This window comes from Lissotriton vulgaris, chromosome 7, assembly GCF_964263255.1.
Source record: "Lissotriton vulgaris chromosome 7, aLisVul1.2, whole genome shotgun sequence".
NCBI classification, from domain to species: domain Eukaryota; kingdom Metazoa; phylum Chordata; class Amphibia; order Caudata; family Salamandridae; genus Lissotriton; species Lissotriton vulgaris.
The window spans coordinates 827,347,453-827,368,130 of NC_141695.1; the positions used below are offsets into that span (position 1 = coordinate 827,347,453).

The 20,678-nt window shown below is 46.7% G+C and overlaps 1 protein-coding gene across 8 annotated transcripts in view; it reads left to right on the forward strand.

Moving 5' to 3' along the window:
- Positions 1–20,678, forward strand: part of TMC6 (transmembrane channel like 6) — a 225,286-nt gene that overhangs the window by 38,478 nt on the left and 166,130 nt on the right. For 2 of the 8 annotated variants that reach the window (XM_086931089.1, XM_086931087.1), the window contains exon 1: positions 15,124–15,299. The exons of 5 other annotated variants lie outside the window; for them this stretch is intronic. The gene's annotated coding sequence lies outside the window, so the exon portion shown is untranslated. Of the gene's footprint in view, positions 1–15,123; positions 15,348–20,678 lie in introns of those variants that run through there. One more of the 8 variants, XM_086931092.1, reaches the window with a different exon arrangement.

A 20,678-nucleotide genomic window follows, 5' to 3' on the forward strand; every position in this document is an offset into this window, starting at 1 on the left:
GGCGCCGTTGTTGTCCTGAGAGGGATTACCTCTCAGGACACAGGGTAATGTGACTGGCATCTATATAAGTGGTCGTGTTTTGGGGATTCTATTGTCTCCCCAACGAATTCAATGTGGTTGTGGTCAACATGATTCTGCCTAGTGGCCCTGTGGGGTCCTCTGCATTCATCAGGAACTAAGGAAAAAATTGGCGGGCTACACTCTTACCAGACTATGGTGAAAGAGTTCCCACTGTATGGGGTGAGAGATCACACTCCACTGAAAAACGGCTCGATTCTAAAGCCCTAATGCTGGAACAAGGTGCCCCATAGGAGGGTAAGTGCAGCGGAACCCTTTGGTCGAGTGTTCCATGGTATGTCCTCCAGGTTTTCACCTATGTGTGCTCTCCTTCCCTCCTTAGGTGCTGATGAATGCCAGTTACATTAAAATTAACTTGACATCTATAATGGCCTTTTAACTCAATTTTTGTAGGTAAGGGCCCCCACTTAGTTTAGAAGTGCATTCCTGTTGTCAGGTGTATGCCCGCCTTCTAACAAACCAAGGTTTTCGAGGGCGAGGACTGGTCAATGATGAAGCATGACACCAAGTGGTGTGTGAGACCAGTCCTTCGTTTTTTGTGAGATTGCTGCACTCACATTATAAAACACTGTAGCATCTAGGACATCCAGCTGGGAGCGGCCCGATTTGTGATTAATAGTTTATGTCGGGGGCTGTTGGCTCCCAGTACCCCGTGCCTCTGGTTCCATTACCTCAGATCTCCTCTGGGCCTTATTGTTACACCCCCTTCTTGCTGCCAATGGGTCAACTCAGACATGTCTCCCAGCTCGGCTACCTGCTCCCCGGTAGGCACTGGGGTGTCCCCCTCGAGGTCCGTCTCCTCCCGGGACGTGCCAACCTCCGGGGCGGTTTCCCGCGCCCCTTTCCCTTTCTTTTGGCAGGGACCTGGGTGACTGTCTCAGGCTCCGGTTCTCTCTGATTACCCTCTGAGGCCGCCATTGACCGAGTGGACAAGCATGCCCACTCTGGCAACCCCAACATCTCCAAGTGGGACCTGAGCTCAACAATCCTTCCATAAGGACTGCTCCAGGTCGTTACCAAGCAGACAATCGACAGGCATGGAAGGGCTTACAACTACCCTCGAAGGACCTGAGACCCCCCCCACTCGAAGGGAACCTGCGCCACTAGACACTGGCGCTCTGAATTGTCGACTGCGATCACCTGGTGGAATGCCCCAGGGACTACCTGCGTCTCAGGGACTAGGTGACACTGAACTGAGGTCACACTGGCTCCAGTATCCCTGAGAGCCTCTACCCTTTTCATGTTGATGGTCACCCAGCTGTTGTATTTCTTTGTGTTAGGGGCACCTGGGCTACTGGGACCATCTCACTGTCTCCTAGTAAGACGAGGGTCATTTCTGCGGGGTCCCCACCCTCCTGTTGGGACTCCTCCTCCTCCCAAGCGCTACGCTGGCCAACACTTTGGACTTGCCACCGGTGGGTGGCTGTGTCCCCTTTGGGCACCTGGGGTCTCCCTTCATGTGCCCCACCTGGTCACATGCAAAACACTTGCTGGGGCCAGTCTCGGCAGACTTTCCTGTCGAGGCCCCTTGCTTCTTATCTCCGGGGGGATGGGAACCTTTACCCTGGGTCTTATTTTGTGGCGCTTTCGAGAACTCCTGTGTTTTACCCTTTTCCCCCCCACTTTTCGGCTGGGGGCCTTGCCCACCTTTGGCTGAGTCTCCCCCAAAAACTTTCTTGTGGACCCTGGTACTCACCCTGTGGTCCGCCTCCATAGCAAGCTTCCTGGGGTCAGTCAGCTTACTATCTACTAGGTGCTGGACATAGACTGGACAGGTGCTCCCACGCAATCAAATTGTATAGACCCTTAAAATCTGTCACATTGCTGCCCTTTACCCAACCATCTATCGATCGACAAAATCCATCCACACATTCCAGCCGGTTTGCAGCCATTATCCCGCATTTTTTATCATGTGTTGGCATCAGATTTCTTCCAGGACCTAAACTGCTCCCTGTACTTTTCAGGGGTGAGACCATACCCAGTGAGAAGGGGTTCCTTCATATCAGCATAGGTGAGGTTAGGCCCCTTGCGCAAAGCTGTCACAGTATCCCTGACTTCCTCTGGAAACGGAGACCAAAATCCTGCTCCCCAATTCTCCAATTCATGTGTATCGCTGCCTCTTAACCCTGAAACCACCTCTGTATGCCATCCCCCTTCTTAAACTCTAAGCTCATGTTTTTCTGGATGTGTACGATTCGGTCTGTCTGTCTTGACGAGTTGCTGCCACCATCTGAGCTGGTTCTTTTCTCTCGATCCAGTTCTTCATCCTAACTTCATGTTCCAGTACCATTCTCTTCTCCTTCATGACCAATCTAATCTTTTCTAGCTCCGTGGCGGCTCTCTTTGCTTTCCACCTGTCCTTCAGCTCCTCTGGGGACAGGCCACTGCTGCATGGTCGGAAGGGATCCCCCCTCCCAAAAGCACATCCATCCTAGGACTAGGCTCCCCCGTCTCTCCACTAAGGTCACCAGATTGCCCACTTGCGTCTCTGGCTGCTACCCAGGCCCTCAGCACCTTTTGTAGCTCGTCCTTCCTAGTGATGCCTCTGACTTGGACTTTTAGGTTTTTGCACACAGACTTCAATTATCTCACAGTGTAGAGCTCCAACCTATCCTCCTTAAAGGCAATGTCCATGGATGCAATGGATGATGCTATTGATTCCGGCATGATGAAGCAGCAAGTTCACCTGGCAAGATCACAAAATTCGGCCAAAAAGAAAATGGGTCAGTATGTGGCACGTAATGGTCTGCAATATGGCAGTAGTGCCCACCAATCACTGTAAGTCAAGAGCAAACGCAAGTCAGATTCTCACCGCTGACAACCAATGTTAGAAATTGGATTTTTGGTAGGCTAGGGCGCGGGCCAAAGTCAGACAAAAACCCCCACTCTAGTCAGGATAAGGGAGTTACACGACTAAAATAACCCCTGCTCACCCTCTTGGTACCTTGGCACGAGCAGCCAGGCTTATCTTAGAGGCCGTGTGTAAAGCATTTGTACATAACCAACAGTAAAACAGTGTACGCACCTGTAAGGCTGTCCGAGTGTTTAGTGAAATAAGGGATGGGGTCGTTGTAACTTTTGTTATAAAGTACCTCTTTATTTCAAGACTTCTTTTGGGTCTGCCTTGTAAGTATGTACAGGCAAAATAGGGAACAAGTAAGACAAACAAAAAAGGATGAGAGGTGGGTGGGGTTTGTCAGAGCGGAGCGTCTACTTATCTTCCTGGGTTTTCTGGATCTGCTTCTCCCCCTCGTCAGGCTCCACGGAAGGGCAGAGGTGAAAAGAAAGAATGGGACCGGGTTAATCAAACCTGTACTAATGGAGGGCTAAAGTGCTACCGTCACCATACGTAGTGTGCAGGGGAAAGGGGAGGGTGTGCGGGAAGGGAGGCCGGCAATGTCAGTGTTTACCCCTTGTCACCCCACCCACCCCACCAGAATGCTCCCCGTAGTGGCACTTGCCTTGGGCCACAACCCGTCAACAGGGTCGCGGCGTCCGGACCGGGGGAGTCCTCTCCCCTCCTTGGGCCGCCGGGTTTGTGCGTCTTGTAGGCTCTTAGGTGGTTCTCCTCTGGGCTTCGCTCCCTCCGCGGCGCCCCTCCTGCAGGCACGTCCAGCAGCTGATCTCCTCCTCCGGTCGGTTCCTCCAGCAGCTGGTCTCCTCCTCCTCCGCTCGGCTCCTCCGGCAGCTGGTCTCCTCCTCCGCTCGTCTCCTCTGGCAGCTGGTCTCCTCCTCCGCTCGTCTCCTCGTCTCCCGCACGTCCGTACAACTCCGCCACCTTTCTGCCATTGGTGTTCTGTTTTTATCGGTCGTTTGCCGATTCTGTGCATCGACGTCACCATACAGAGCTAGACGGCTGGCAACTTCCGGTCTGGTTTGGACTTCTTCTCCCGTTTTTCTCCACTTCCGGTTGTCGACTTCCCGGTCCTTCTCACAGCACCACAAAAAGACACCACACCAGTTTATAAAAATATCCAATATTTTTATAAAATTAAAACAACACCTAAAACAATTAAAATCCACAATACTATACTTAAAAGTTCACAGTTCAAAAATAAGTTGAATAAAAAGAGTTCCTTGTGTGTATAGGTCCATACGGGCTTCCACAGCATTGTGAGCACACAAATCCAAAAACAGTTCTAGCTGACTGCGGGGTCGCAGGCCAACTACGGTGTCGGGAAGATCCGAAAACAATACCTTTCAGAGATGCAGATATCCGGCCCTTGAAGTCACTCGCGTTGCAGATCTAGCTCCTTTCTGATGGGGTCCGGAGCGCTGGCGCCAACAGGCGTCCGGTGCTGCAGTGTGAAGCGCAGTGGTGCGGCGTGCGGTGCCCCCAGGTCACAGGGCCGGCTCGGTGGCGGCATCAGAGGGCGCATCAGTGAGACTATAGTCGCTGTGCGAGATGGAAGTGGTGCTCGTCACGGTGTTAGCAGGTCATGGTGCAAGCAGCGGCGTTGTCGTTGCTAAAGCGCTGTCGTTGGCTGATGAACTAGAGTCAATGACACCAGCGTTGGTTGGCCAAGGCTGCGGTGTGGGATGAGGGTGGTGCGTCGTGTAACTTGCGAGCGGTGCCCCCGAACCACGGTGCAAGCAGAGGCATCGATTTTGGCAGGAAGTGGCGGTGTCAGGAAGGCCACAGCGTCATCATATAGCGAGGCGGTGCAGAGTACGGGCTCACAGGTAGCGGTGCGAGCAGCGGCTCAGGGATGGCATCAGTAGGCGTCGTCGGTGAGACCAGGGTCTCGGTGCGGCGTGACGGTGGTGCCCTCTGCAGTGCCAAAGCTTAGGCGTGAAGCAAGGCAGAGAGGAGTGTGGTACCCACAGGTCGCGGTGCGAGCACCAGCTCGGTGATGGCGTCAGCAGGCGTCATCGGTGAGACCAGGGTTGCGTTGCGACGGTGTCCTCTGCTGTGCCTTCAGGACACGGGTTCGGCAGGGTCATCTGAGACATCGTCGAGTGGCGTTCTTCGGGTTGCAGCACAAAACACACAGTCCCCCGTGCTGCGGGTGAAAGAACCTGAAGTCTTTGCTATTCCTGAGACTTCATGAACAGGGGGCAAGCTCTACCTCAAGCCCTTGGAGAGTCCTACCAGTTCAGTTGCAGAAAGTCCATTCCAGGCCTTTCACTGCTCAAGACAGAAGCAACCACTGCAGGTCAGCCCAGCAAAGCAAAAACCATGGTTGATGGACAGAATGCAGAACAATGTCAAACATTCACCCCAGTACGGAGATCTGGGCCTAAATCCATCGTTTTTTTTGCACTCCACACCGCCCCAGTTCAGACATGGCCATATGCAAATCAGTCTGACCCTGTGCCTCATGGGAACAGTCCAGCCCGAACTGCCAAGCCATGCCTTCCCTGGACCGGAAACAAGCTTCCGAGGACCGGTTTCTGGCATTCCAGCCGTCATCAGCCCGGCTTGCTTGAACCCAGTGGTGTGGAGAGCATGGGACTCAAGTTCGGGCTGGACTGTTCCCATGAGGCACAGGGTCAGACTGATTTGCATATGGCCATGTCTGAACTGGGGTGGTGTGGAGTGCAAAAAAGCGATAGATTTGGGCCCAGATCTCTGTACTGGGGTGAATGTATGACATTGTTCTGCAGTCTGTCCATCAACTGTGGATTTTGCATTTGTCACCCCGAGTGGGATGGGTATGCTCAGACGTGAGTCCCTTGCACTCCACAACACTGGATTCAAGCAAGCCGGGCTGTAGACGTCTGGAATGCCAGAAACCGGTCCTCGGAAGCTTGTTTCCGGTCCAGGGAAGGCATGGCTTGGCAGTTCGGGCTGGACTGTTCCCATGAGTCACAGGGTCAGACTGATTTGCATATGGCCATGTCTGAACTGGGGTGGTGTGGAGTTCAAAAAAACGATGGATTTGGGCCCAGATCTCTGTACTGGGGTGAATGTATGACATTGTTCTGCATTCTGTCCATCAACTGTGGTTTTTGCCCGAGTGGGATGGGTATGCTCAGACGTGAGTCCCATGCACTCCACACCACTGGATTCAAGCAAGCCGGGCTGAAGACGGTTGGAATGCCAGAAACCAGTCCTCAGAAGCTTGTTTTCCGGTCCAGGGAAGGCATGGCTTGGTGAAAAGAATGCGAAGAAACAGTAGGAGGAGGCATAGGTTGTGTAGTGGGTGCAAACGTCACTTGAGAAGAGAATGTCACATATCCTATTAAAAACATAATTAAACTAAACAGCATTAACAAACATAATATTAAAAAACATTTTCTGCTCATCACTGTACATATTTTGCTCTTGAAGCTCATTCTTTCAACAGGTCTCTCCATCTCGAAAAACTCCATCCTCTAACCATGCTGTTCGCGGCGTTTGGGTGTTCCGTGCTAAGGAATGCGTCTGTCAGTCCAGGGAACGCCCTAAAACCAACCAGAACCGTCAACCTAATGTCTTCGGCTTGCACTCCCAAGTCTTTGCACCGCGACCTTACAGCTGAACCAGGATGGCGGTTCGAAAAACAAAAATCAAAATAGTTCCTCGGAGGAGAGAACACTTTTTCAAAAATCGCAAAGAAAATAATATTACTTTATTTGTCCCATGACTCTTGGTCGCAAATTATAATGGCCTTTGCCAGGCAATGTCTGATCACGGAACAAAAGTTCAGGTTCGGAAGTGTCCAAACGATCTGACGGAGGCATAGCTTCTTGCAGAAGATCGTCACTTTCTCGTTCGGTGTTCGTCCCAATCAAACGTGCATCCCTAAAAGGCAGAAAACGAGGCACGGTTTCAGTCTCAGAGTCAGAAATACCATTCTGGACCCACTGGTCGTAAGGCAGAGGCAAAGGGGCCCTCTTACAATGTACGCCGTGGATCCAGTTCTTTTTACCGCGCACTCGCACTGCTGATCGCGTGGACAGTAGCACCAAGTAGGGTCCAATCCAGCGGGCTGCTCGTTCTTAGTCCGCTGGAAGTTTTTCACGAAAACCCAGGATCCAGGTTCGATAGCATGTCTTGGATCTTCAGATGCTTGTGGCAATGTATCATGAACCTGTTGATGCAAAACACGCAATTTAGCCGTCAATTCGTAAAGGTAATCAAGCAACACAGGGTGTTCTATTTCACTAAATTTGGTCGGCCGCGGTACTCCCCATATATTTGCCGGGCAACCAAAAATTACTTTGTAGGGACTAAGTCCCATTCGTGAATGTACAGTCATTCTTATTGACAGAAGTGCTAATTGCAAAGCATCGGGCTATTGTAGACCGGAGCTGGCCTGAATCTTGGCCAGTTTCAGCTTAAGGGTGCCATTATAGCATTCTACCAAACCAGCTGATTGGGGGTGATTTGCAGCATGAAATTTCTGACTGATTCCTAAACCATCACACACTCTCTTCATCACTTGACCCACAAATTCACTCCCATTGTCACTCCAGACCATTCTCGGCAATCCATACCTAGGGAAAAATTCCTTAACAAGGGCTTTAGCTGTGGACAAGGCAGTGTTATCTTTCAGGGGGTATGCTTCTACCCATCTCGAAAAGGCACAAACAACCACGAGCACATACTTTAAGTTGTTGCACCTCTCCATGTGGATGAAATCTATCTGCAAAGCCTCGAACGGATACATCGAACGCGCAAAATGACCAGCTGGAGTTGGAGTTCCCTCACCAGGATTGTAAATCAGACAAACCATACAATTCTTAACCAGGTTCTCTGCACACTTAGGAATTCCTGCATTTTGCCATACTGGAGCTAACAACTTACAAATCCCTTTCACACTGATATGAGCCATTCCATGAGCCATCGTAACCACTGGAAGCACATACGCATCGGATAACAACCATCGCTGATGCTCTGACAACTCAACCCAACAACCATTCGGATTAAATTTACCCTTTCTTTCTCTCCATTCATTCAACTCTTTCTCTGTAGCTTCAGCTTGAATGGACTTCACGCTCTCTATCGTATCTTCACACATACTTCTATCCGGAACACATCTCGCCGGACCCGCAACATACATTCGACTCATCACATCTTTCGCCGTTTCTTTCGCAACTTCATCTGCAAACGCATTACCATGACCAACATCATCAGTAACTTTCTTATGCGCCCTGCATTTCACAATCGCAACTTGCAACAGCAAAGTAAGTGACTCAAGAAGTTCATTCACCAACTGACCATGCTGAATCTTAGTTCCATGCGAAGTCAGGAACCCACGCTCTTCCACAAACTTCCAAAACTATGAGCCACACCAAATGCATACTGGCTATCAGTGTACACAGCCACTCGTTTCTCTTTCGACAACACACACGCTCTTGTCAATGCAATCAACTCTGCTGCTTGCGCTGAATTATGTGGGATACGTGCAGCTTCAACAATCGTATGCAAAGTCGTAACAGCATATGCCGCAGTCGTATCACCATTCGGAAGCTTGAAACACGAACCATCAACCCATAAGGTACCATCACACTCTGGAAGAGGAGTGTCCCTTAGATCTATTCTCCCTTTTGTTTCTTCCTCTGTCCTAAGAAAGCAATCATGCTGTTCAGAAACATCTGTCTCAACTGAAATCGGCAACAACGTAGCTGGATTCAACGTGTTGCATCTCTTTATATGCACATGACTCGCTAAAAGTGTCAACTCGTAGCCTGACAACCGAGCACTAGTTAAGTGCTGTGTCTTTGTCCTATTCAACAAGGTATCCACTGCATGTGGAACCATCACAATCAACGTATTATCCATCACCAAACCAGCAGACTGTCGAATAGAGACAGCCGCTGCTGCTGTAGCTCTCAAACAACTCGGCAACGCACTAGCTACCGGATCCAAAGTCGACGAAAAATACGCACATGAACGTTGCTTATCGCCGAACTGCTGTTTCAAGACTGACAATGCACATCCCTCTCTCTCGTGGACATAGAGTGTAAAAGGCTTACTGTAGTCGGGAGTACCCAACACAGGAGCCGAACACAACGCATCACGCAATTCTGAAAAACTCTTCTGACATTCGTCAGTCCAAGGAAAAGGATTCGGAGTATCCTTAACAGTAAGAGCTATCAAAGGTTTCGCAAGAAGCGAAAAATTCGGAATCCACTGTCTACAATATGACGTAATACCCAGGAAAGCACGTACTTCTCTCTGTGTCGTTGGCACACTCATTGTCGCAATCGCTTGATTTCGTTCTGGGGTCAATCTTCTTCCCTCCTTCGATAAGAGGTGACCTAAGTAGGTTACTTCTTGTCAACAATATTGCAACTTCGAAAGAGACACCTTATGATGGAAATCAGACAAATGACGCAACAACAACAAAGTAGCCTCTTTACAAATCTCTTCATTGTCAGCAGCAACTAACAAATCGTCGACATACTGAATAAGGGCAGCACCATCAGGTAAAACAAACATATCAAGCTGTGTTTTCAAAGCCTGACTATAGATCGATGGACTCTCACAATAGCCTTGAGGGGCGCGCTTGAACCGGAAGCTTCGGCCTCCCAAGGAGAAGCCAAAAATATCCCTACTCTCTTCGGCAATCGGGATGCTGAAGAAAGCATTCTTCAAGTCAATCACCGAAAACCACGTGGCAGAAGCCGGAATCATAGTCAGTAAAGCAGTGATATCTGACACAACAGGAAATTGCGGAACAACAATCTTATTCACCTCGCGAACATCGATCACAAACCTATACACAGGCGGTTGCGATGAATCAGTACGTTTCAAAACAGGCAAAACCGGACTATTGAACACATTCCCTCTCGTTTCTTCAATCACTCCTTTCTCAATCAGATCATAGATAATCACTATAGATCCGAGATTGGGGAATACGTGGCAATCTAGCATTTGCTTTCAACGTCACAACATACAGTGGAATCTCTAAAAGACCCACATCATTCGGACCAGTGGCCCAAAGAGAATCAGGAAGAGAAGACATTTCAGCTGGAAGTCGATCTTTAGACAAGTACATCGGAGAGATCACTCTCTTACCTAATGTAAGCTGTACTCCTGAAGGAGAACAATGTAGCGTTGCATACAATCTTTTCAACAAATCCAATCCCAACAAGTTCTCACCACAACCTGTCGTCAGAATAAGGGGTGCTTCAAATTCACAAGGTCCAACAGAAAGAGACAACGGACTAGAAATTGGATTGCTAACTGGGGCGCCAGAAAAACCTACTGAAACATTTGTTAAGCCAGACAAAGGTGCGCCAGGGAGTTTGGAGTGCATAATAGAACTCTTCGCAGCACCAGTATCCAACAGAAAAGGCTCTGACACATCTGATGCAATCACCTCAACAAAAGGTCCACTCTGATCTAGTGGAACTGAAACAACTCCCTCTCTTTGTCTATGGCTGTCCTAGCAATCATTACCATCCATACACTCACCTTTGACATAGTAGTCGTCCGCATAATACTGAGCCGTCCTACCAGAAGCACCATTCTGCTGATCAAAACTATTCATTGAATTCTGTGGAGGCTAGGAACGCGCATTCTGAGGAAACACACCACGTCCTCTACCTCTAGCTGAACACCTCGACCTCTCACACCAGAAGCACCATTTGTGCGCTGTAACAGAACTGGACAACTATTCTTGAAATGACCCTCTTCTTTACAATACGCACACTGATTAGGGCCTACAGGAAAACGCTGTTGAGAAGACTCGAACCTTTGCGAGTTTCTCTGATACTGCTGAGGTTGCTGATAATCACGCTGATTATTACGAGGCGGATACGCTTGCTGCAAAAGAACCTTCGTCTTTAACTCTTTAGTCTTCTTGTCGGCTCTATCTTTCTCATCCTTATCCCTATTCTCGTAGTACTGTGCAGTAGCCAATATCTGCGCTGACGAAGAAACAGCCCAAGCACTCTCAGAATCCTTCAACTTATTGCACAAATCAGGAAGCAAATTATGCACGAACTTGTCAACGAACAACCGTTGACCACCTTCCGTACTCATGTCCTGACCACTATGGTCGACAAACGTCTCTTCAAACCTAGTGAAGAAGTCAGACACACTTTCGTCTTTCTTCTGCTTACATGCAGACAATTTGTCCCAGTTAACACTCATAGCAGGCATCAAGGTCTTCATGTAATTAACAATCCTACCAGGGAGTTCTGCAACTAGTTGCTCAGGTTTAGCACCACCAACTTGTCTGCCATCTGCAGCACCAATATTAGCCTATGTATCCCCTAACTCCTGCGCATGATCCGTATGACGAATCAATCCCCATATAGGCTGTGGAACTACATTCCCAAACAACATGTCTATATCGGCTAGATTCATAATACATGAATCTGCAGTCTGTGATAATTCCTTATAGTACCCTGCAGGATTTTTACGTGGATCAGGCAAAGACTGCTTAAGGGCCAAGACTTCAACTCGCTTCCACGGAACATGTACCAAAACACGCTGAAAATGAGGCGGAATAGGCGGATTAGCGGCTACATCTTCTGCTCTCCAAACTGGGGGAACCTCTCTCATCGGATATTGTCGCGCTATTCTCCTAACTGAAGAATCAGGCTCAAACAACGGCTGAGAAGGAGACTCACTCCTAAACGACAACAATGTCGCAACTGCGCTCTCAACGTCGATACCCACTATAGTTCCTTTCGCAAACTCAGACTGTACACGGAACAACTCAGGTGGAGTCTGTCCCAAATCACCATCTTCCCATTCTTCACGAAGGAAAGTACACAGCTTCTCGAAAACATATCTCTGCTTCGGTGCTTCCCATTGACGGAAAATATCCATAACAGACTCCAAATAATACCTTAAAGAATAAGTAACCCATTTGCGCGCTAAGTGATCCAATACTTCCCGCTCATCGGGACCAGGCAGTTGGCTACGCAACTGTGTATGCGCCGAAACAGGGGTCATACCCAATGACCCAAAGAGAGGAGAAAAGAGACCAGTAACAGTATCAGTCATTCGCTGTCGAACAGAAGGAGAAGTTGACAAAAGAAAAGGAGACAAAGCAGACTGAGAGGAAACCAACGTAGAAACAATAGCAGACGAAGTAGCAAGTACAGGAGACAAAGTCGTAAGAGTTGGAGGCGGAGCAGGTAGCAAAGTCGGCGGCCCTTGAGAAGGCTGCGCCAAAGGAATAGGAGCCAACTGAAGAGGAGCTGGCGGTTGTAGAACAACAGGTGGCAAAGCAACCGGAGGTTGCATAACTAAAGGTGGCGGAGGTGCTGTAGCACTCTGCACATAAGGGGGTGGCGAACTCAACAAATGTGACATCAAAGGATCTTTTTCAAGGTCCTTCGTTGCACCTTGCTGTTGAAGTGGCAAAGCTGGATAACATTTATCAATCGCCATTTTACGTTGCCTGTGCAACTGCTCACTCGCTTGTTCTTCTTCGTTATCTTTAAACTGAATAACAGCTTGCATTATCGAAATACCTTTCTCTCTTTTATTTCTCTTCGCTAACTTAATTTCTTTCTGTTTGGCTTCCTTTCGCCAGAGGCAGAAAGAGTCAAACATCGCCGGCCGGGCTTTCTTCTTGAAGAGTTTAACTTCCAAATTATCTAAAATCTCTGTGTCATAACTACCATATTGGGGCCACTTTAAAACACCATCCTTCCTAGTGTAGCGAACCCACACTTCATTATACGTGATGGGGCCCACGCCATGTTTTAAATAGAGCTCATAGGTCGGAGTTCCAATCGGAGGCACCGGACAAGAGTCCGCCAATCGGGAATCCCTATTACAACCACAACAAAATATCTTTCCAAGTCTGCTAAGACCAGGCATCTTTGCTCACTAGTCTAGCTTCAAACTTCAAGGGAATATCGAATACGATAACCTTGTGAATACACAAGTCCCTCTGCTTTGGAGCTTGCAAGTCCCAAATCAAAGATCTCAAGGGGATACCCGAAACAAAACTAAGGACTGGGAGACACTCCACTCATACTTAACTGAAATATCGATGACGTCGCCAGAAGACCCGTCTATTGTCTCACTTTATAAATCATCAAACGGCTCCAAGACAGGGCGACAGTCAGGGCAGCAGTCCTTCGTAGCCGTCGCAAAGCAGGGAACCTTGCAGCAAAGACTTTCGGACCACGACGACATACAGGGGTCGATGAAGTGGCAGGCCTTCCTCCAGAATTTTCACACAAAGCTCCTCACGATCTTCAGGCTTGGACCGGTACCACTGAAGTCGCCCCACATTGGGCACCAACTGAAGAACCAGGTTTTAGAACCCAGCGGCGCCAGGGGAAACGCCCGAAGTCTTCGAGTTCTTCTGTCTTGGCAAACAGAGACACAGGATACTTCTTGGTGACGTCAAAGACCAAGTTTATTGGCTGCAACCAGGAACTGAGGTCTACGAAGCAGAACACGGATGGTTCGTCAGAGACTGTACAATTTAGTAGAGCGAGACATCGTCTTTTATGCCAAAAATCACATTCCTTACTGGCATCAATTACTTACGAACTGTCCAATCACACAGTGACATTTCAAAAGATATCGCATAACGACAAGCCCCCTTTCAGTTGTCCAGCCCACCATAAATGACAAGGCAAAATCCAACATTCTTGCTCGGACAGGCCGGACGAAACCCATAATAAAAGGACCTCAACCCAAACCATAAATAGGCCATAAAAGAAGGAACAGAAACAGATGAGAAGCAAGATAGAAGGGTGTGAGCGTGTACCATAAACTCAGCAATGTCCTGTTCTTTGATCTCTATCTGACCAGCTGCCTAACAAGGAACTGGCTCAACAAGGTCAGCTTCGGGCAATGGAGTCAGTTTGTTCAGGTCACACAGAAGTCAACTAAAGGTGTACGTGTCCCAAAAGACTCGTTCGGCAGCAGTCATCGGCCTATGTGAGGGCAACCACAAAATGGCTGCTGTACACAAAATGGAACCCGAAGGTTCGAACGAAATCCCTGAATACGTAGTGTATCCATCAATCGATCATGACGAAAACATTCGTACATACCGCACTCGTCATTTGCGGTCTGCTGATACCAAAATCGTCTTGATACGACGATCTTTATTGAACGGGTTCAGAATCACGGAACCTCAAAACCCCCTCACTACCCTTTTATGCTACCCATCCCTGAACCATAAGAACCCCATACCACACCTTAATGTTACCCCTCCTTGAACCCTAAATGACCTTTAGTACCCCTTAACACTACCATTCCCAGAACCCTAAAAGCCCCTAACTGCCCCTTAACGTTACCAATCCCTGAACCCCACAAACACCTTACTGCCCTTTAACGTTGAATCCTAAAAACGTAATATTAGTCCCTCCTTTTCCCCACCTCTCTGCAAATGCTTCTCTATCCTTTGACCCTGCCTTTGACCCTGCCTCCAGTATACTTACCTTCGCCCTACAAAGCACAACATTTTTCAATTTTTTTGTAGCCCCATTTCATTTGTTTTTTTTTAGAATATAACAATTTTGACACAACTTTTTCTTACTCTCCCCCGCACACACACAATAATGTTACTGTAACTCCCTGTAACAGCGTTTTCAAACACCGACCAATCACAGTTGTGTGGATCCTTCTTCAAACACAAATTGTACAGCTTTGATCTAGCTACATTTTAGAGACTTCGCCAAAAATCAAAACCGGCAATCCTTCTTTCGACTGATTTACGTGTACTTTGCAGCGAGATGGAAGAAAAAAATGTTCGAAAATAAAAAGGGGAAACTCTGGCGTGCTGTCAGAATCAGTGAGACATGAGCTGCATTGTGTAACATTTGTCTCATCATCACACGAGCCAGAAGCGCTAAGGTGTGGAGAAATGCACAGCATCGCCTGGGGACAGACTTTATGGAAACAGATGTAGATAGTTTGTCTATTGTACGCATTTACTTTGAAAAAGCTTGTCTAACTTGTAAAATGCACAGCTCTGGCCACCGACCTAGTGTTGTATATTGAAGGAAGGCCTAACTGGCCGTTCCGGCTAACTTCGGCACCCCTCATCTGCCCTGTCGTGGCAATAAAGTTCATTTGAATGTGAGCCAGAGACAGGAAGGGGGAGGGGCGGCCCGTCCCAGGTCCTGAGCCCGGGGCAGAGGCGGCCCTCTCCTGCGCTCGTGTTTCCGCCCCACTCGCACCCTCTCTCCGCGGAGCGCTCCTCCCACACCCACCTGTCCTGTGCCCTGTGATCGGAGCAGCACCACCGCACCGGGCCGGCCGGCAGGCACTGGGCGGGGCTAAGAGTGAATCACGGACATTCCCTTCAGGAGAGCGGTATTCACAACACCCGGGGCCCGGGAGCCTCCCACCGGTACAAGAGGTGAGTGCCGCAGCCGTCAGAGGGGCTGCAAAGTCCCCGGGCCCATTGGTAAGAGTGCCCAGGTGCGACGTGGGGGTGCCCTAACCTGAGTATGGGGTTAGCCGCAGCTCTCGGCCGGCGTTGGAGGTCAGTGTAACGAAATAAAATCGAGCGCAGTGTAAGGATTTAGCCTCGGTGCTGCTCAGTCTAAGGAGACCAGCGTCAGATTCCGTGTCAGGAGCCAGTGTCGATGCTCATTGTAAGGAGCTAGTATTGGTGCTCTATGTAAAGAGGTGTCATTGGTGCTCAGTGTACGGAGCTAGTATCGGTGTTCAGTGTAAGGATGTAAAGTTGATGCTCCGGGGCTAGTAGCGCGCGGAGTAAGTAGATGTATTGGAGTAACGTGTAAGGAGCTAGTATTGGTGCTCAGTGTAAGGAGCTAGTATTGGTGCTCAGTGTAAGGAGCTAGTATTGGTACTCAGTGTAAGGATGTAGCCATGGTAATCAACAATCGAAGCTAGTGCTAGTGCTCAGCGCCTGTATACCCTCTCCTGTGATAGTGCGATCTACAAATCTGAATAACTTGACAGTGTAAGGAGTAGTATTGGTGCTCAGTCTAAGGATGTAGACTAGGTGCGCTACATCATGAGCTACTGTTAGTGCTCAACGCCTGCATACCCTCTTTCTCTTTTTACATTTTTTTTCATTATTATTATTATTATTATTAATATTCCCCCGTAGGAACAAAACATCAGCACAGGATTACACCATTAATGCATATCTCATATATCGTAAATTACACATTTGACATTGTTTCATGCAACAAAATTGACAAATGAAATCATAATTCACTTTTTCAGGCTTCAAGATGATCATAAATTGCACCCCAAATTAATATTCCCAGTTACCGTTTCCTACCTCCCTTCAGTGCATACAGACTCCATTCCAATTCAAATAAATTATACAACTTCGAGCGCCAAAATTCAAATGCAGGAGGTTCTTCTTGTAACCAATCTGAGGCGATACATAAACGGACAGCAGTCATAGCTACAAATAAGAAATATCTAAATTTAAATAAAGCAGTGCCCTGTTTAACATTTTCACCTATTCCTAAAAGCATCATAGATGGAGAGATCTTCACAGTAGATTGTGTAATCATTAAAAGAAAATTTTCCATATGTATCAAAAATTGACGTAATTTACAACAACTGAAAAAGATGTGTATACTATCAGCATTATCAGCTTTACATCTGAAGCATTTCCCATCGTATTGCGACCCCCACTTCATCATGCGCTCTGGAGTATAATATAAATGAAAAATAGTTTTAAAAAATTGCGCCTTCAAATTAGCAGATAGTAATGCTTCCTTAGACATAATTATTGCATCTTCTATTAATAAAGAGGGTTCTTCCAGCTGAACCTGCCAATATAAATTAAACTTCTGCAAATCATCAGGTCTGTATTCCATTAACATACTATACAAAAGCCCAATTTTCTAATTTACGAATCGCCTCGACTAAAGAACTTTTCCCCCCATGGATATGCTTTCTATTAATAAAATCTCTTAATTGAAGATATTTGAAAAAAGACGACTTAGTCAAATGATATTTTAAAGTCAATCTCTTGTAAGTAGCCAATGACCCATCCGATTCAAACAAATCCCCAATCTGCACTATCCCCAAGTGTGTCCAAATTATGGCTACTGTATCATGAAAAACACAAGGTAATATTTTGTCGGCATTAAATGGCGTATAATATGACACTTTCCCCATTTTTATCATTCGTGCCACCTTTCGCCAGACTCTAAAAGCTGAATCCAATACCTTATAACGCGTTCTCTTATAATAGTTCCCCTTTAACTCTTTGAATAAGCTACGTTGTGCATGAATTCCCAGCAATAAATGATATATAGAGGGTGAATCTGCCATATTCTCCACTGGTTCCCCTGTTAATAACAATCGCATTCTTTGTAAAAAACAAACATAAAAATATAACAAAAAGTCAGGGATAGCCCGTCCCCCTCTCTCAATCGGAAGTGTCATCAACCTCATTGCCCTCCGAGGTTTCCCTGGAGACCATAAGAATCTTGCACAGGTAGACTGTAATTGTTGTATATGCTGAAATGGAATCTCTAACGTTATAGCTCTGAACATATATAACACTTTTGACAAAATATGCATCTTAATAACATTGCCTCTTCCTATGATTGTTGATTGAAGTCGTCCCCATCTTTCTAACGACTGCTTAATATGTCGGTATGTACTATTCCATTTGGCTTCCACAATATCATTCATGGAGGTTTTAATTATTATACCTAGATATATTACCTCGGATACGACTCTGGGATCACTGAATCGCATATTCTCCGAGCATAATACTTGAGTCTTCCCAGAGTTTAATTTATAGCCTGATATTAAGCCAAATTCTGAAGCTAGTCGTTCAATCTCTATTAATGCCTCACCAGGATTAACAGTCATAACTGCCACATCATCCGCGTATGCAAAAACCGTGTGTGCTATATTTTGTACTATGAATGGCTTAATTAAAGAGTTATTAGATAGTTTATTTAATAAGGGATTTATAAATAGTGCAAATAATAATGGGGAGCAGGGGCACCCCTGCCTTGCACCTCTTGTAATGCTAATCATTGCAGATTTCCTCACCATTGCAGCAATTTTCGCATTTGAAGCAGAGTATAACACCTGAATTGCTGTCATAAAGTTATTCCCGAAGCCCGATTTCCTCATAATCTCCCATAAATAATGCCATTCAACACGGTCAAACGTTTTCTCTGCGTCCAGTAATATTAAAGCTACTACCCGTTTTTCGGCTTGAGCAATATCCATTAAAGTGATTACTTTATTTATATGTGTCACGTTTAGGAATGAACCTGTGCTGATCTAAAGAGACCAGTGGGGTTATCACTTTTGAAATTCGATTACCTAATAATTTTGAATACAATTTACTATCGCAACTAAGCAGAGAAATTGGGCGGTATGATCCTGGTAGTTCTGGAGGCTTACCCTTTTTACTAAAAACAACAATCAAAGCATCATTCCATGATTTTAGTGCCTTACCCTTCTGAGCGGCCCTAAAGGTTTCCAACATAATGTATTTTTACTGTTCAAAAAATATTTTATAAACCTCAGCCGGGATATAGTCTGGTCCAGCTGCTTTGCCATTCGCCAAATTTTTTACCGCTGCATCTAGTTCTTACATTGTAAATGTACTATCTTACCATTCCTTATCATTCTCGTTCAGCTGTACAGCCTCCCCTAGTTCAAATCTTGCCTTTGTTCGATCAGTTTTCTGCTGCGTATACAGCTCTGAATAATACTGATGAAGTATATCAAGAATTTTATCTGGGTCCTGTTGTAAATTACCGTGTTGATCCTGCATGCTAACTATAGATCTGGAGGTCGATTGCATCTTTAACCGTAAGGCTAATGGCCTCCCTATTGCCTCCCCATATTCATGTATATGTCGTTTGTATACCAAGTATTTTCTCGCGTTTTCCTCGCTCCACAGCCCCGTTATCTTAGCTCGACATCTAGCAACCTTATCCTCCGCATCTACTATATTCTGTTGTGAGCAATTTTTTTGAATTTCCCTAATTAAATTCTCCTCAGAAGTTCTCAACATCTTATATAGGTCTTGCATTTCCCACCTTAATTTCTTCTGGCGAAAATTACCATAGCTCATCACCTCCCCTCTAAAACACGCTTTTAATGACTCCCACACAATATCGATGCTAGCGGTTTCTACATTTAAGTTAATAAATTCTGTTATCCACTTTGCCATAGTAGTCTTAAACTCTGCGTCTAAACATAATTTAGACGCAGACCCTCTTCTGTGATAGTGCGCTCTACAAATCTCAATAACTTGACAGTGTAAGGACCAGTATTGGTGCTCAGTGTAAGGAGGTGTTATAGAAGCGGAGTGTACAGAGCTAGTATTAGTGCTCAATGTAAGGATGTTGCCTTGGTACTCAACATAAGGAACTAGTGCTCAGCGCCTGTATACCCTCTCCTGTGATAGTGCGATCTACAAATCTGAATAACATGGCAGTGTAAGGACTAGTATTGGTGCTCAGTGTAAGGATGTAGACTTGGTGCTCATGAGCTAATATCAGTGCTCAGTGTAAGGAGGTTTTATTGAAGCTAAGTGTAAGGAGCTAGTATCGGTGCTCAGTGTAAGGAGGTGTTATTGGAGCTCAGTGTACGGAGCTAGTATCGGTGCTCAGTGTAAGGATGTAGCCTTGGTACTCAACATGGGGATCTACTGCTAGTGCTCAGCGCTTGTATACCCTCTCCCGTGATAGTGCGATCTACAAATCTGGACAACATGACAGTGTAAGGATTAATATTGGTGCTCAGTATAAGGATGTGTTATTGGTGCTCAGTGTAAGGATGTCACTTGGTGCTCATGAGCTAGTGTCAGTAATCAGTGTAAGGAGGTTTTATTGAAGCTAAGTATAAGGAGCTAGTATCATTGCTCAGTGTAAGGAGATGTTATAGAGGCAGAGTGTACGGAGCTACTATCGGTGCTCAGTGTAAAGATGTCGCCCTAGTACTCAACATAAGGAGCTAGTGCTCAGTGCCTGTATACCCTCTCCTGTGATAGTGAGCTCTACAATGTGAATAACATCACAGTGTAAGGACTAGTATTGGTGCTCAGTGTACGGATGTAGACTTGATGCTCAGGGGCTAGTATCGGCGCGCGGAGTAAGTAGATGTATTGGAGTAAAGTTTACGGAGCTAGTATTGGTGCTCATTGTAAAGGTGTCGCCTTGGAACTCAACATAAGGAGCTACTGCTAGTGCTCAGTGCCTGTACACCCTCTCCTGTGATAGTGCGCTCTACAAATCTGAATAACATGCCAGTGTAAGGACTAGTATTGGTGCTCATTGTAAAGAGGTGTTATTGGTGCTCAGTGTACCGGGCTAGTATCGGTGCTCAGTGTAAGGATGTAGCCTTAGTACTCAACATAAGGAGCTGCTGGTAGTGCTCAGCGCCTGTAACCCCCTCCTGTGATAGTGCGATCTACAAATCTGAATAAGATGACAGTGTAAGGACTAGTATTGGTGCTCAGTGTAAGGATGTAGACTTGGTGCACATGAGCTAGTATCGGTTCTGAGTATAAGGAGTGTTATAGAAGCGGAGTGTACAGAGCTAGTATTGGTGCTCAATGTAAGGATGTCGCCTTGGTAATCAACAATAGGACCTAGTGCTCAGTGCCTGTATACCCTCTACTGTGATAGTGCGCTCTACAAATCTGAATAGCATGACAGTGTAAGGACTAGTATTGGTGCTCATTGTAAGGAGGTGGTATTGGTGCTCAGTGTACGGAGCTAGTATCGGTGCTCAGTGTAAGGATGTAGCCTTAGTACTCAACATAAGG